Source organism: Prenolepis imparis, unplaced genomic scaffold (genome assembly GCF_030444845.1).
Source record: "Prenolepis imparis isolate NDT839.2.m4 unplaced genomic scaffold, iyPreImpa1.0 SCAF_154, whole genome shotgun sequence".
In the NCBI taxonomy this organism is placed as follows: domain Eukaryota; kingdom Metazoa; phylum Arthropoda; class Insecta; order Hymenoptera; family Formicidae; genus Prenolepis; species Prenolepis imparis.
In genome coordinates, this window is record NW_028141312.1 from 8,843 (window position 1) to 24,302 (window position 15,460).

Consider the following 15,460-nt stretch of genomic DNA (forward strand, 5'->3'; position numbering starts at 1 on the left):
AAACAGATGTTTGTAATGAAAATGTCGAACTTTGCGAAGATAACAATTATTTTGTTATCGAGAATGGCCCTCTGGATATAAATCGTATCCAAGAAAGCATGCCTCAAGGCCGTCGCATTGTCGACTTTTCTCATATGTTGAATGAACTCCAGAGATCATTCAATAATCATATGAAAAGAATAGAGTGCCAATTTAAAGATTGGAAAATCATAAAGACTCAAACCAAAGGCCAAGAGGAAAATGACTCTAGGGATAGCACATATAAGGATACTAGCAATGAATCCATCGATTTTCAAAAATCGGGAGAATTATTCTCCGATACGATGGATTCTAACGTTAGTATTCAAAAAGTGCAATGCCTGGAGTCAATTTCAGAAACAGATATGTGTAATGAAAATGTTGAACTTTGCGAAGATAACAATCATTTTGTTATCGAGAATAGCCCTCTGGATATAAATCGTATTCAGGAAAGCATGCCTCAAGGACGTCGCATTGTCGACATTTCTCATATGTGGAATGAAATCCACAGAACATATTATGATCATATAGCAGGAATAGAATGCCAATTTAAAGATTGGAAAGTCGAAAAAACTGAAACCAAAGGGTTCAGAACGCATTTGTTCTTCAAGTGCCAAATGTGCAATACTGAAGCAGATATTTGGTCAGAACCCGAAGATCCAAAAATATTGGACATTAATAAGGCTGCTGTAGCAGGAACTATTACAGTGGGAATTGGCTATGCCCAGTTGGAAGAGCTGTGTGCAGCCATAAATATTCGATGTCCGATAAAACTTATATTAAAAATCGAGATATGTTAGTAGATGATTTTGAGAAAACAGCCATGGAAAATATGAAAATGGCTGGCCAAATTGAAAAGCAACTCGCTCTCGAAAGGAACGATGTTATAAACGGTATTCCGTACATAACTGTAATAGCGGATGGTAGTTGGATGAAAAGTTCGTATGGCAAGGCCTACGATTCTCTTTCCGATGTTGGTGCTATAATTGGTTACCACACAAAAAAGATTCTCTTTGTCGGTGTCCGCAATAAATATTGTACGATATGCAATGTTGCGGAACGAAACGGAATCGAACCAAGAGACCATAAATGCTATAAAAATTTCGATCGTAACGCAAGCTCCACAAAGATGGAGAGCGACGCCATTGCAGAAGGCTTTAAAAGTAGTCTGGAAATGCATGGATTAATTTTTAGAACAGTTATTGCCGATGGTGATAGCAGCGTTTATCAGGCCATCATTGATAGCAGACCATATCGAGAACAAATGGTGACCGTGAAAAAAATAGAATGTACCAATCATTTGCTTCGCAATCTATGCAAAAAGCTGCAGGCGGTAGCAGAGACAACTCAGCAAAAAACGCATAGAAAGCGCGGTTTCGTCCAGCTACGAAATGTCGTAAAGAGCAACATTTTGAACATACGAAAAGAAGTGATAGAAGCAATTGATTTACGAAAAAAACAAGAGCAACCTCACCATGATAAAGCTAGAGAATTACAAAAAGACATATTAAATATTCCTAGTCATATATTTAGTGAACATAAACGATGTAAGGAACGCGGTCGTATATGTGACCTTGATGAAACGAAGAAAAATTATGTACCGTTTCTCAAGTTACACGATCTTTACCAAAGAGTAGAGAAGGCCATCATATATTTAAGCGCTTATTCCGACAGTTTGTTGTTCAAATTCACCAACAATCCTGCAGAGTCGTTCAATTCGATAATCTGCAAAGAAATTGGTGGTAAGCGCATTAATTTTGGTAATCGAGGCTCTTACAATGCTAGAGTTGTGGGGGCAGTTGTGCAATTTAATACGCAACAAGTTCTCACGGAAGTGCATAATAGCATGAATAAAAATATTCCTCCTATTGTCGAGATTCTGGAAAAGCGACGACAAACAAAAATTGCAAGAACTAGAGAATCTCGGAAAGTGAATGGACGGCAAAAATGTAAAAGGGAGTCAGGAACAGATTGTCATTACGGTCCGCAATCACAAAAACCTGATCTTCTACCCGATGTTTTTGAACAACTTCGACAAAATCATTTGGAAAAGTTGTTTGAAAATGGGAAAAATTGGAGACAAATCGAACGTAATACAATAGAGCAAAGTGATTCAGATTTGTGGCATTCATTGAGACAGGAACTGTTGACGGCGTCTAATTTTGGAATCGTATGTCGCATGAGACCGACAACGTCTTGCGCCGCGACTGTAAAAAACATTTTATTTCCTCCCTCTATCGATACTGCGGCTATGAAATATGGTCGCGAAATGGAAAAAATTGCGAGAAAAGAATTGGCCGTAACATTAAAGAAAGAGATAAAAACTAGCGGATTATTTATTGATATTAAAAATCCATGCTTGGGTGCTTCTCCTGACGGACTCATAGATAAAGTGGTCTGGTAGAAATAAAATGTCCTTATCAGCTGAGCATTTAACAGCAGAAGAGGCCATAAAAACATTGTCCCAACTGAAAGGCATCTTTGATAAGAAAAATCCAGATAAGATGAATCAAAATCATCGATTTTTCTATCAAATTCAAGGCCAGTTAAATATAACGCAGCGAGATTATTGTATTTTCGCTGTGTGGACGCCAAAAAGCTTGAAAATAGTACGTGTTAATAGGGACAATGCATTTTGGAGTAATCAAATGCTGCCCTTTTTAACACGTTTCTATTACGATTGCATGCTTCCGGAAATCTTGGATAGTCGGCATAATCGACATATGCCAATTAGAAATCCAAGCTATATAGTAGAAGCTCAACAAGAAGTAGCTAAAAAAAGAATTAAACGAACAAGTCTTCCACAGTGTAATGTAGAAGATGAAAACATTGCCAAAAAAAATAAATGTATCGAATCAAATATTGTATCAATGGAAGCAACTATAACTGCTTTGAATGTAGAACAAGATGATGATTGCATCGTAGTTAGTTACTCAAAAAATACAGAAGAACTAACAGAACACGATATGGCAAAGCAAAAAGAATTTTTAGATAATTCGGTTGCTCCTTTTTATTTAGTAAAGGAAAATGTATTACCTTTATATAGTAAAATAAATGACGAATCATTGGACCGATTTTTGCGCGACATAAGAGATAATTCTTGTTTTGAAACACAAAGTGTGCTATATTTGGAATATCCTCATATAATTGAAGCAAGTTGTAGCGACAAAAGCTTACAAATTATTGGAGGAAATTGTAGTGATCACTGGCGATGTATTTCTTTTGACGGCACCAAGCTTCGAGTATACGATAGTCTGCCCAATTGTACATACAATAAATTGGTGTCTAAAGAAAAAAATTACATTCATCGCCGTTATCCACAAATAAATATTATAATATTTGAAAAGGTTCAAGTACAACCTGATGGCATATGTTGTGGAATCTATGCTGCAGCATTCGTTACAACTATAGCTTTAGGAGGAAATCCTTGTAATGAGACATATTCAACTGATGTTAAACGTATGAGGCAACATTTTTTAAAAATTGTAGCAGAAAATAAATTGTCGCCTTTTCCTAAGTAATAAAAATTTATCATTATATTAGAAATGTGAAATTCTAATAAATATCGTTGCAAAAAAGTGTCTAATGCAAATGTCTCATTTACAATTAAAATCGGAGAGACGAAAAAAATACATACATTATGGTTGCGTTCTCACGGAAATGGGCGATGGAGGGGCCCATTTCATAAAAATATATTGTATATTATTAAATAATATTCTGTTATATGATATTACATTTAATCTAGTTTAAAAAATATATTCCAGAGGCGATCGCTATTCGTAAGCTGGTTGTTTGAATACATTTGCTACTTTCTCAATTATTGATAAGAGAAGAAAAGCGAATTGTGCGTACTGCATACATTGTAATTTATAGAAAATTACAGGTAATATCAATATATATACCATACACATGTATGTGTATATGTATTTGTATATATGTATGCATCTATGCATGCATTTATATATGTAAGAAATATATACATATATACACATGTATAGACGTATATATCCATGCATAAGTTGACCTTGAAATGACCTCTAAATTTGACCCCTAGGTCAAAGTCACCATCAAGTGCCTTATTTTCCCTAGAAAAAATTTGTTATATATAACAATATAAAATTATATAGAAATATATAAAATTATACATATAATCGCAAAATTATATGAAATATGTCCATACATAATTAGATAACAGTGCTTTTTATATATAATTATATAAATTTATATACATATATAATAAATAAGTATTTTTTCATATATATAAATATAATGTTTCATATATAATTTGACATGATTGTACATGAAACCTTATAAAATTTATATATAAATTTATATAATTATATATAAAAATGGACATATTTCACATATAATTATGTATAATTATATAATTATTTATATATAATTATATATAAAAAAATTTTTTCCCGGGTTGAACCCTACAACTTTTATATTTTGTTCATAAGACCGCTATTTCTTGGACATAATTGGCCGTTGCCAGACTTTTGAACCACCTTGTATATATATCTATATATATATATAGTAGACTATATATTCCCTGTGAAAAATACATGAAAATATGCACGTCAAAATATATAAGCAAAATTGTGTTCAAACTATGTCATAAAGATAGACACATTTATATATGTATGTTTTACTGTCATTGACACGCTAAACGCGTGTGCGAGATGATTCAACAGTAAAAATATATTATGTTGTCTGATTTCAATATGTTGAACACAATTCTAAATTGTTTTTTTGACATGCATGTAAATATTAACATATGGATTACTGCCGATAATAGCGGAATTAAAATTGTCGGTAATTATCGACAATTTTAGTTCCACTCAGATGAGGGCGCAAATCCGTCGGAGTTCGGCCGTCACTCCGGCATCCCCTTAACGTGCTAAAAAAAAAGCATTATGAATTGCGGTACTTTATATATCTAGTGACTTTAATTTTCTTCAACCTCATCTGCCATCTGTTTATCTGTATCTAGTATTATACTTTATTTAAATCTTTATCAGCATCAGATAAATCATATTTAAATGCATTAGTCGCATTAAAATTTAGCTTAAATTTTTGAGTTTTATTATTTTTCATAATAGATGTACTATAATCCTCAGCATTTCCTGAAAAAATATATATATTGAATTAAAAAGATATCAAGAGACACGGTAGTGTCTCGCGCCAAGTCACCTGAGCGTAGCTTTGCGCAGCGACTGCGAGGCATGCCGTGTGTATTATACGCGAGTCGGACAGTTGAGAGTATCATATATTTTTGATACGCAATAACGGCTGAAGCGATCGAGTTCTTATTACGCTCAATCGATACATTGAGTTCAAATTATATAATGAAAGTGTCTTTACTTTTTCTCTATGTGCTTTGTAAACGGAAATATTATAATGTAAAGTTTAATTTTCTAAAAAATTGATTCAAGTTTTGGTTAGGTCATCGATCTTCTCAATGCGCATGTACCAGAAATTGTCCAGTTCGAGCATTCATTGCAAGACAGCGTTGATGTCGCTATGATGTCGCTTGAATGTCATTAGGTTATCAGTTTTGACATATTTTGACATAGTTTGACACATAGGTTAAATTTTGATGTAGATTAAGTTTGATTGATTCATTAATTAATTGATTAAAAGAGAGTAGAAATTTCTTGTAAATGTGTATGATATGAAAAAAATAATTGTTTATAATATAAAATAAAAACGTTATTAAAAATGAATAATCCATTATTAAAAAGAAGATATAAACTCGATACTCGCATATATCGAAGATCGTGTCACCGCTTTATCCGTGATGTTGACTGATTCTCCCGATGTCGAATAATCGCGCGAGGAAACCTCTTGATAAACACTAACTTTTATTATTTCCGATTTATACCGCGTTATAAAAAACGGAGCTGTCTCAAACACGCACTGTTTGACAGCTGTCACAAATCTAACAATAAGATGTCCGCCGTGAGACGTGAATTTTGCTTAATATCCTTGAAATTGTCTAATTATTGTGCTTATTTTAAGATGTTGATTTATTTTGTTATAAAAGTTGAAACTTTGAATTCAAAAATTAAGGCCTGTGTAAGTCGTACAACATTTTCTGTAGGCGCGTTTTAATTTTTGCAATTAAAGTTTAAACGTTTTTCGCGAAAATGTAGGCCTTTATAAAGCCTAGAACATTTTTTGTGGGCTCGTTTTGTAGACCTTGAAAAAACCTTCAAAACCCGCCCATGCCCATTGCTTTACCACTTATATTTTAATTAATTTTTGCGAATAACTTTCAAAATTGAAATTCTAAAATGTATAAAACTATAAGTCTTAGAATATTTGCCTTCTTAATTTCTGTCAAAAATTATTATAATCAAAGATAAAATGTTATAACATTGTTGACGCGTCCTCGATCTTCACGTCACATTAATTGAAACAAAACACAAGGCTGATACGAGACACTTTAAAGAATAGAAAATCTACTTCAGAAACAATCAGTATAACTTTATTGAATTTGCTGCCTATTGGGCCGTCCGACTAAGTTTATTATTCGCGGTATAAGGGTTCGCGATACAAGTCTCGGAGCGACAAAATCCGATACGTCTGTTCTCGGTGACTTCTACTCGAAGAATGCTCTCGAAAAACACGAGAGAATAATCGGGCGAGAGTCTCATATCCAAATAAGGACATAAATCGTTCGATGGCTTTATTTGCTCGGTCACCGTGGTCTGACTCGAAGGTATTATTTTCGCACACCGAGAGGTCAGAAAAACAAATCGAGAGAATCGACCTTTGTCGTACACCGAACGTGTTGGCTTTAGAAGATTCTGATAATTACAAATACGATGAACGAAACTACCGCATACATTTAGAATTTTCCGGAACAAACATATTATATACAACATATAACTAATTTTATATTTTTAACGTATTATTATGTTATAATTTAATTAGCAAATTAACGTTTTATTAATATTTTCGACAGAAATCAGTTGATTAAAACGTTAATTCCTAATTAAGTTTTGAAATAATGTGTTATAAAAATTAAAATAATATATTTTAAATAGTATACATGTTATAATATTTCAAACTCGGTTAATTTTTTTGACGGTTATCAACTGATTTCTATCAACAAACTTTATATTATTTTTTTGAAAATATAACTCTTTTGAATGTATAATTGTAAGCGCGTAACGCGCGCTTGTTTTGGTCTAGTAAAATAAAAAACGTAAAGAAAAAATCATACGAATTTGATAATAACTCATATCTTTGCTTCTTTGTTTTAAAATGTATAAATAAATATATACTACAAAAATGAATATCATTAAAAAAATTTACCTTTTTAAAAAAAGGTAAAAAAAGGGCGCCAAGTCCACACGCCATGTGAAAAAGTGTTATACAAAAAACAGTGTTTTTAAATTATTGTAAAAAAACTTAATATTTCTAAAAAAAATAATGATATAAAAAAATTGCGCCAAATAAATAAAAATTTATGTTTTATAAAAAATTAATTTGTTTTATTATTTTAAATATTTAAAAAAAGTTACTCAAATATAAATGTGTACTTTGCAGATTATTATCTGATCTGATATAAAATTTATCACAGAATCATGTTTGTATTTTTAAGAATGATGCATCTGCACAGTCAAAACGATTTAGACCCGGTATTAAAACAATTAAAATGACGAACAAAAACTTGGCGTGCCCGGGTCGGGGCACTAAAATGACAAGTTTTTGTTGAAATGACATAAGTTTTGGTGAAAATAATATATTATTATTGGATTATATATAGGCATACAAGGTGTTCTAGCGATTTCTTTTTAAAATATTGAAATGTTTGTAGTTCGTATTTAAAGTCATGATTTTGGAGTAATGTTATTATATGTTTCGAGACGATATATCAGTCACAATTGAGACGCGAAAGTGAACAGGAAATATAAACACTGTCTTGTGTGCGATAAGCGATAACGAACGTTTCAAATTCTTATTAGTGACTTTTCTTCAGCTTTCTAATTATCAACTCTTTACTGTTCAACGTTACATCAATTCTGTGAAGAAGAGATATTTTTTATCGAATAAAAAAGATGGTTGAGATCAAAATTTCCGCACTGGGCAGAATCGTCTTAGCCGGAGAACATTCGGCGATGTATAGGAAACATATTGTCGCGGCCGGCTTAGATCTTCGTACCGAACTCAAATTTTGTGTATTACCTGATGAGACAACAAATTCAAATAAACTTCCCTAATGTTAATCTACAATTTAATATACCTTTAGAAGAAGTTCAAAGCTTTCTTTCTGAAGATGAAAACAAAAAATTAGAACAAAACTTTGTGCTTAAATACGTGAAATCTTTGATAACCATAAACAGTATGTGGAGGATACGCGAACAGAGATTTAGTTTACAAATATTTTTTTTTTGCTATATACTATCGCTAGCAAGAAGAGTCTTGACATAACATCTTTTCGCATACGCGTGTCCACGAATATACCCATCGACGCTGGTCTTGGCAGTTCTTCATCATTCGTTGTATGTCTCGCAGCGTGCTTTTTTCATTGGAAACGTCTACAAAGTGGTTATGATATTGAATTTGATAATGACTTTTTGGAGAGTGTTAGATATTACGCTAAATGCTGCGAGGAAAGTATACAAAACCATGGTTGTGCGTGGGTCGATGTCGATACCAACGTTTGTGTATATAGCAAAACAGTAAAAAGTCGACTTGTTGATCACATAAATATTGATATGGACTCCGGAGATATGGCAAGAATGAAGATTCGATTGATCGATTCAGATATTCGCCAGAAAAAGTGTAATCAAGCAGAACAAATGGCACAGCTGAAATCTGAAGATCCTCTCACGTTTGATACTATATTAAATAGATTAAATAGATTAGCAATACTTATGTATATGTGGCTCAATTTAATAAGTAATACTATTCGAGATCCCAATTTACGTCAAGAGCAACAATATTATTATAATAAATTACAGGTATCATTTTTGTTTTTATCTAATAATGTTATTATTTTATTATATATATATTTATAACTAACATTTTTCATGTTTTGCAGCATTGCATTAGAAGGACTTAACTATTATTGAGAAGATATGATTTGTCGAATGAGGCATTCGATCATATTTTTGCAACTGCAAACGATATTTGGATTCGCGGAAAAGCTTACAGGTTTTGGAGCTCGATATGTATACATTCTGCTACCACCGAGCATTACAAACGACGAAATCATAGACATTTCGGCACAATTAAGGGATCAGAATTTCACTGTTATAAATACTAGCATCAATTGCGATGGAGTGACTCTTGATGATTGATTCTATTAAAATTCTCGCGATTATTATATAAATGACTAAATAATAACAAATAACTAAATGTAAAAAAATGTGTCAAGATTATAACTTAATTACTGTGATAGTTTAAGAGGAAAGTATGACGAACAATATTACATTTTTGTTCAATATATGTATATATTCTGTTACTTAAAGATCGTGGTCTTTTAATTGTATTGAATTATAAAGTCAAAGGTGAAAAATCATGGAATATTTTTTTCGTAAAAAATATCGAAAAATATTAGTTTCTTCGTCTATCTTATTTTACTATAAAAATATAAGCAATGTTGCGTTGAGATCATGCGCTGTAATAAATATACGGACTTTTTTGATTTCTAAATTAATTGGTATACAGGATGCTTCATAATTTAAATTATATAATGCAAGTTGTGAATGAAAAATAAGTCGAGAAATTTTGAATTATATTTTTTGTGAAGCTTAAGAAAAATTATATAATAAAATTTATTTAATCAACATTGTTCATTAGAAGGACATATATATCTGTTAGCTGCAAGTTTGATAGTTTCCGTGTTACATATCTGGGGCATGTTTTATAGATGTATGTCTATGTAAAAAATAGAGCTGGTGAAATAATATTTATTTAATAATTTTTTCTTTGTTAAGCATTAACAAAAATCGTTCAAAATTTTTAATTTTTCATTAAGATAATGAACTATATAATTCATGAACGCCAATTATGAAACACGTTGTATATCTGTGATTTATCACATGATTTACTTTTGCAAATATAAAGACAATTAAATATGTTAAACATGCAATTATTTTGATAATACACTCGTCAAAAAAATTATCGCAACACGTAATTAATATCAAAATTTAGCATAAATTCAAATAAGCGTATCTCCGCGAAAAATTGTATTTCAAAAATTTTTTTTTTGTTTTAAAAGGTAAAGTCTCTATTTTAAGAAACTTTCGTTCGATTTTGATTTTATTCTCTCCCCCTTTCTCCATCCCTTTAAAAGGAGGGACGTGGTTTTTTTTCAAAAAATTGCACAGTTTGACGAACTCTACGGAGTGTACTAAATTTTTTTCGCAAATATCATCATAACTATCGTAAAATATAGACTTTTCTCTACAAATTTTTAAAAAAATTGAATACCGTACGATTTTTTTGCGAAATTACGGCGTATCAAAGTTACCTATGCATTTTTGCCTATATATTCAATTACCGCCAACATTAGCATTATCCGATGGGCACTACGGGGAGGTTGCTGGTCGGATTTTGCCCATCGTGTGTGTGTGTGTGTGTGTGTGTGTGTGTGTGTGTGTGTGTGTGTGTGTGTGTGTGTGTGTTGGGGCAGGGATATATGTGTTCATATTTAAAATTGTATATTTCTGCCTCGACTTCGGATGACCTCTTGCAGGCACTCACGCATATTAATGCAGGCTCTAATTGTGGCTTGCAAAATTTCGAACCATATTCGATGTAGGGCTACTTCTAATTGCTGGAAATTGTTTGGTAGTCTTTCAAAATCATGCAGCCATCTTCCCATAAAAGGTCATCCGAAGACGAGGCAGAATTACACAATTTTAAATTGTCTATCGACCATCCACTGCGTCGTGTAATTGAATCACATGCTTTCTAACAGCATACATGTGCCCGACATCTTGAATAGAGATCATACACGAAATACATAAAGCAAGAGCACCACCCGTAGAATAATAAAAGTATATGGCGCAAACTTTTGTACGTCCGTTTAGCGCAAGGATTTGTGAATTAGACACTACCTTGTCGTGAATATCCGTAAGGTCCTCACTGCAATTACTAATATAATTACTGTCACTCGACAACGCGTGATCTTCGTCAGATTCGTCTACACTGTTATCCGACAACTCGTGATCTTCATCAGACGACTCGTCTAATATTGCCTCGAAATTATTATTTTCCATTTTTACACATTACTGCACAATTTTGACACTTCGCATAGGACACTTTAACTCGTCGAATGCTGAAGACTTTTTGACGCGGAGACCCACTCTCCATAAGTTTCAACCCCCATTCCTCTCAAAATTATTGTAATTCTTCCTTAAAAATATTAAGGAAGATGTTTCGCTCTCGTTTACGACCGATTTTCCGCGAGGGTACAAAGCTGCCGAATGTCAACGCTTTTACATTTGCACCTATAAATAATGTTTTGACATGTTCGTCGCAGCGTCGGCTCTAAAATCTTCATTTCTTTCCATAATATCCTAATGATTTTATGGACATTTAATGGACATTTTGTCCATAAAAATGAAAAAAACATAGTTTTATGGATTCTAGAATGCTCCGTTGACAAGTTCGACATCGGCAGCCGGACATCGGCGCTTCCGTAATAAAATTATACTAACGAGGGTACAAAATTGTCAATCATCGGCGCTTGTTCTATACCTTTTTGGGAAAATGTCTAAGATCCCTCATAAAAAAGTCGTAAAGATACCATCTACAAATATTGCACTCTGAAAACTCCCCCTTCTTTGTCGAAACATCCCCTCCACCCGTGAGACGTCAGCCCCGGCGCCACCAAGATCCCCCCCGCCCCGCATGACGTCAGCCCCCGCGCCACGAGATGCCCCCGCGCCCCGCACCCCCTTCGGAGCCCCATGGGTTAGAATTGGCATAGTATCCCTACTAGGTATTAATGGAGGCTATGAGGGAAAGAGGAGTTAGAAAAGGGTTAAGGAATAGGATTGAAGAGGTATACAGAGAAACAAATAGTAGAGTGTGGGAGGGTGGGGACGCTGTGAGAGAGTTTTTTGACGGCGAGAAGGGTAAGACAGGGGTGTCCTATGAGCCCTCACCTATTTAATCTGGTACTGGCAGACGTGTTGATGGTGATGAGGAAGGGGGGATGGGGGGAAGTGAAATTGGGAGAGGAAAAAGTGTATTGTCTGGCGTATGCAGATGATATAGTTTTGTTAGCGGAGAATGAGGAAGGAATGAAGCACATGTTAGGGAAGCTAGAGGGATATTTGGATAGGAAGAAGCTGGAAATTAATGTTGGAAAGACTAAGGTAATGAGGTTCAGAAAGGGAGGGGGGAAGATGAAGAGTGTGAAATGGAGATGGAAGGGGAAGCTTTTGGAAGAGGTGAAGGAGTTTACCTACCTGGGATACAGACTGAAGAAGAACGGGAGGCAGGAAGCGCACGTAAGGGACAGAGTAAGAAAGGCGGGGGCGATAATAAGACAGGTATGGGGGATAGGTAAAAGGAGGTTTGCGGGAGATTGGGAAAGGAGAATATGGCTGTGTGAAAGGCTGGTAGGGACGGTAATGGAGTTCGGGGCAGAAATATGGGGTTGGAAGGAGAGGAAGGAAGTGGAAGCGATGCAGGAAAGGTGGGTTAAGTGGACGTTAGGAGTGGACTGGTGTACGCCAGGATACATGGTGAGGGAGGAGATAGGGAAGGATAAATTTAGAATGGGGGCAGGAAAGAGAGCAGTAGGATTCGAAAGGAAATTGGAAGAGGGGAGGGGTGGAATTTTGGCAAGGAAATGTTTTGAGGAGTTGAAAAGAAGGATAGGGGAGGGAAGGGATCTATCAAAGTGGGAAGAGGAAAGGAAAACGTTTTTTGAAAACAGGGGAAAAGAAGTGAGGGAGATGGAGGAAAGGAGAAGGAGAGGAGAGGAAGTGTATGAAGGGTGGGAGCAACGGGACAGGGAATTGCAAAGGGAAGAGAGATGGGAACAAATTAGGAAGTCGAGTTACAATAAATAGTATAGAGAAATAAAGGAGGAAGGAATGCCGGCGTACCTAAGGAAAGAATGGAGTGAAAACAGATGGAGAAGGGTGATTAGATTCAAGCTGAACAATGAGATGAGAGGAGCAAGGTATTGGGAAGAAGAGGAAAAAAGGGTGTGTAGGATTTGTGGGGGAGGAGAAGAGAAATGGGAACATGTGTTGGAAGAGTGTATGGGGGGGGGAGATAGGAAACTGGTGGGAGAGATTGAGGGAGATTCTGGAGCAGGGGGGGGAGGAGAAGGGTGGATGATGGAGTTTGAGGGGAAAAGGGATGGTAAGGGTGGGGAGGAAAGGTAGAGGAAGGGTAGAGGAGGATGACGGAAAGGTAGAAGGATGAACGTGGAGTGAAAAGAGTGTGTGATGGAATCGGAAGCCGTAGGGTAAGTTAGGCATAGCTATCTCTCTCTCTTGATAGGTTAGACAGTTAGATAAATTAGTAATAAGATAGCGGTAAGGCGGTAAAGCGGTAGATGTAAGTTAATTTAAGTAAGCGGCGATCTCATTGTGTAAAAAGGCGGACTTATATTATAGAAGTGTGAAAGGTTAAGTTTGTCTATCGAGAGAATTGTAGCTGAATTGTTATAAATGTACTGTTTGTGAGAGGTTCGGGTACGCTCCTCTGAAAAGCGCCTTTAATCCCCAAGGGGAAGAATAAATATATCTATCTATCTAGTAGTAAAGTATATCAATATTGATTTAATGTAGATTGAGTTAGATATATAGTTTATATATATATATATATATATATGTGTGTGTGTGTGTGTGTGTGTGTGTGTGTGTGTGTGCGTGCGCGCGCGCGTGTGTGTATATATATATATTTAAGAGTTTGTACATATATTATTTAAGAGATATATAAATTTGTATAGTATTTATATATGAGTTATCTACGCATATATACTTCGAATACAATTGCCTATCAAGTCATTATTAAATATAATTCTATTACAAAGTTATACGACAGATATACTGATAAACTGATAAATCAAGATTCGTAAAACCAACTGTATATAAAATAATATTTCTTTCTAAAAATTTCAATAAAATATTTATTCTCTATTATAAACTGATATTGTTTTATAGGTTCGATATCAAAAAACACGCAAAACGACGTTGAATTTAATGGGCATACATCGTCAAGACTTGAAATAGGTGTAGGAACAACAATGTCACAACAACAATTTCAAAAATACGTAATAGAGCGAATGGAGAAGATAACAATTTTATGTGAGCAGAACAATGCCTGTATAAATCGACTTTTACAAACTATGATGACATCCTTAAATTCTACATCAAAAACCGGATGGATTGCCTGAATTACCATTGAAAAACGATGATGATTTTAAAAAGTTAGAAAAATTGTTATCTATAAAAACAGTAGATGGAGATCGAGAAATACCCGGACCTGCTTATACCTATCTGGTTTGGTTTAAAATTCTACTAAAAATTACGTCTGCTTTTGTAATTTTAAAACAATTAAACTTGATTAATGTGCAGTTATAATTTTTCATAGAAAGGACGTCTTTTTACTATTGGAGGTGCTGATCAAAGAGCCAGCGTAATGAATATATTGAAATTTGTAATCACAAACGAGTTAGCAATGACGTATAACTGGAAAGGACAAAAGAAAAGAAGTTTCGAAACCACAAAATTACGGGAAGTTATTACAGGTACATATAATGCAGTCTTTTTAATGGATTGAAATTAAGTTCATATTATAACACTATTACAAACTTGTATTTATCTCTATTTATTTCTTATAAATCAATTATTATATATTTTATTTTTTTTATCACAATGACTCTTTAAAAAATTGTAATATAATATACATATATTATATGTATACACGTGTATGTATAGGTATATATGTATATATGTATGTATGTATACAGGGTGTAACTGAAAAAAAATATATGGAGCACACTATCAAATTTTCTAGCTAATTTGGAAACAATTTTTTCTCAGCAAAAATGTCGAAGAAGGTCATTACTTTTTGCATGTTCTCAATTTTTGCCATCTTCTATCTTTGTAACAAAGCTTTAAATTAAAATTCTATTAAAGTAAACTTTACCTGAAATAATTAACTGAAGAATGTAGTTTTGTTAATATTTTAATTCTACTTTAATTTGAAAGAAGCTTTTCTTTTTCAATCATTGATAACTTGAAAATTATTGGTGCCTCGACATTTTCATTGAAAAAAAATCGTCTCTAAATTGGCCAGAGAATTTGATGGTGCTCCGTATATGTTTGTTCAGTTACACTATGTATATGTTAGATATGTATATAAAAAAATTTTAAATAATACAATAATTGATTTATAATATAATAATAAAATATATTATAAGAGATAAATAGTTTGTAACACAGTGTGT

The 15,460-nt window shown here is 33.8% G+C and overlaps 1 pseudogene; it reads left to right on the top strand.

The window, feature by feature from the left end:
- Positions 1-368: 368 nt before the first annotated feature.
- On the top strand, positions 369-3,539 carry LOC145947815 (uncharacterized; annotated as a pseudogene).
- The last annotated feature ends 11,921 nt before the right edge of the window (positions 3,540-15,460 follow it).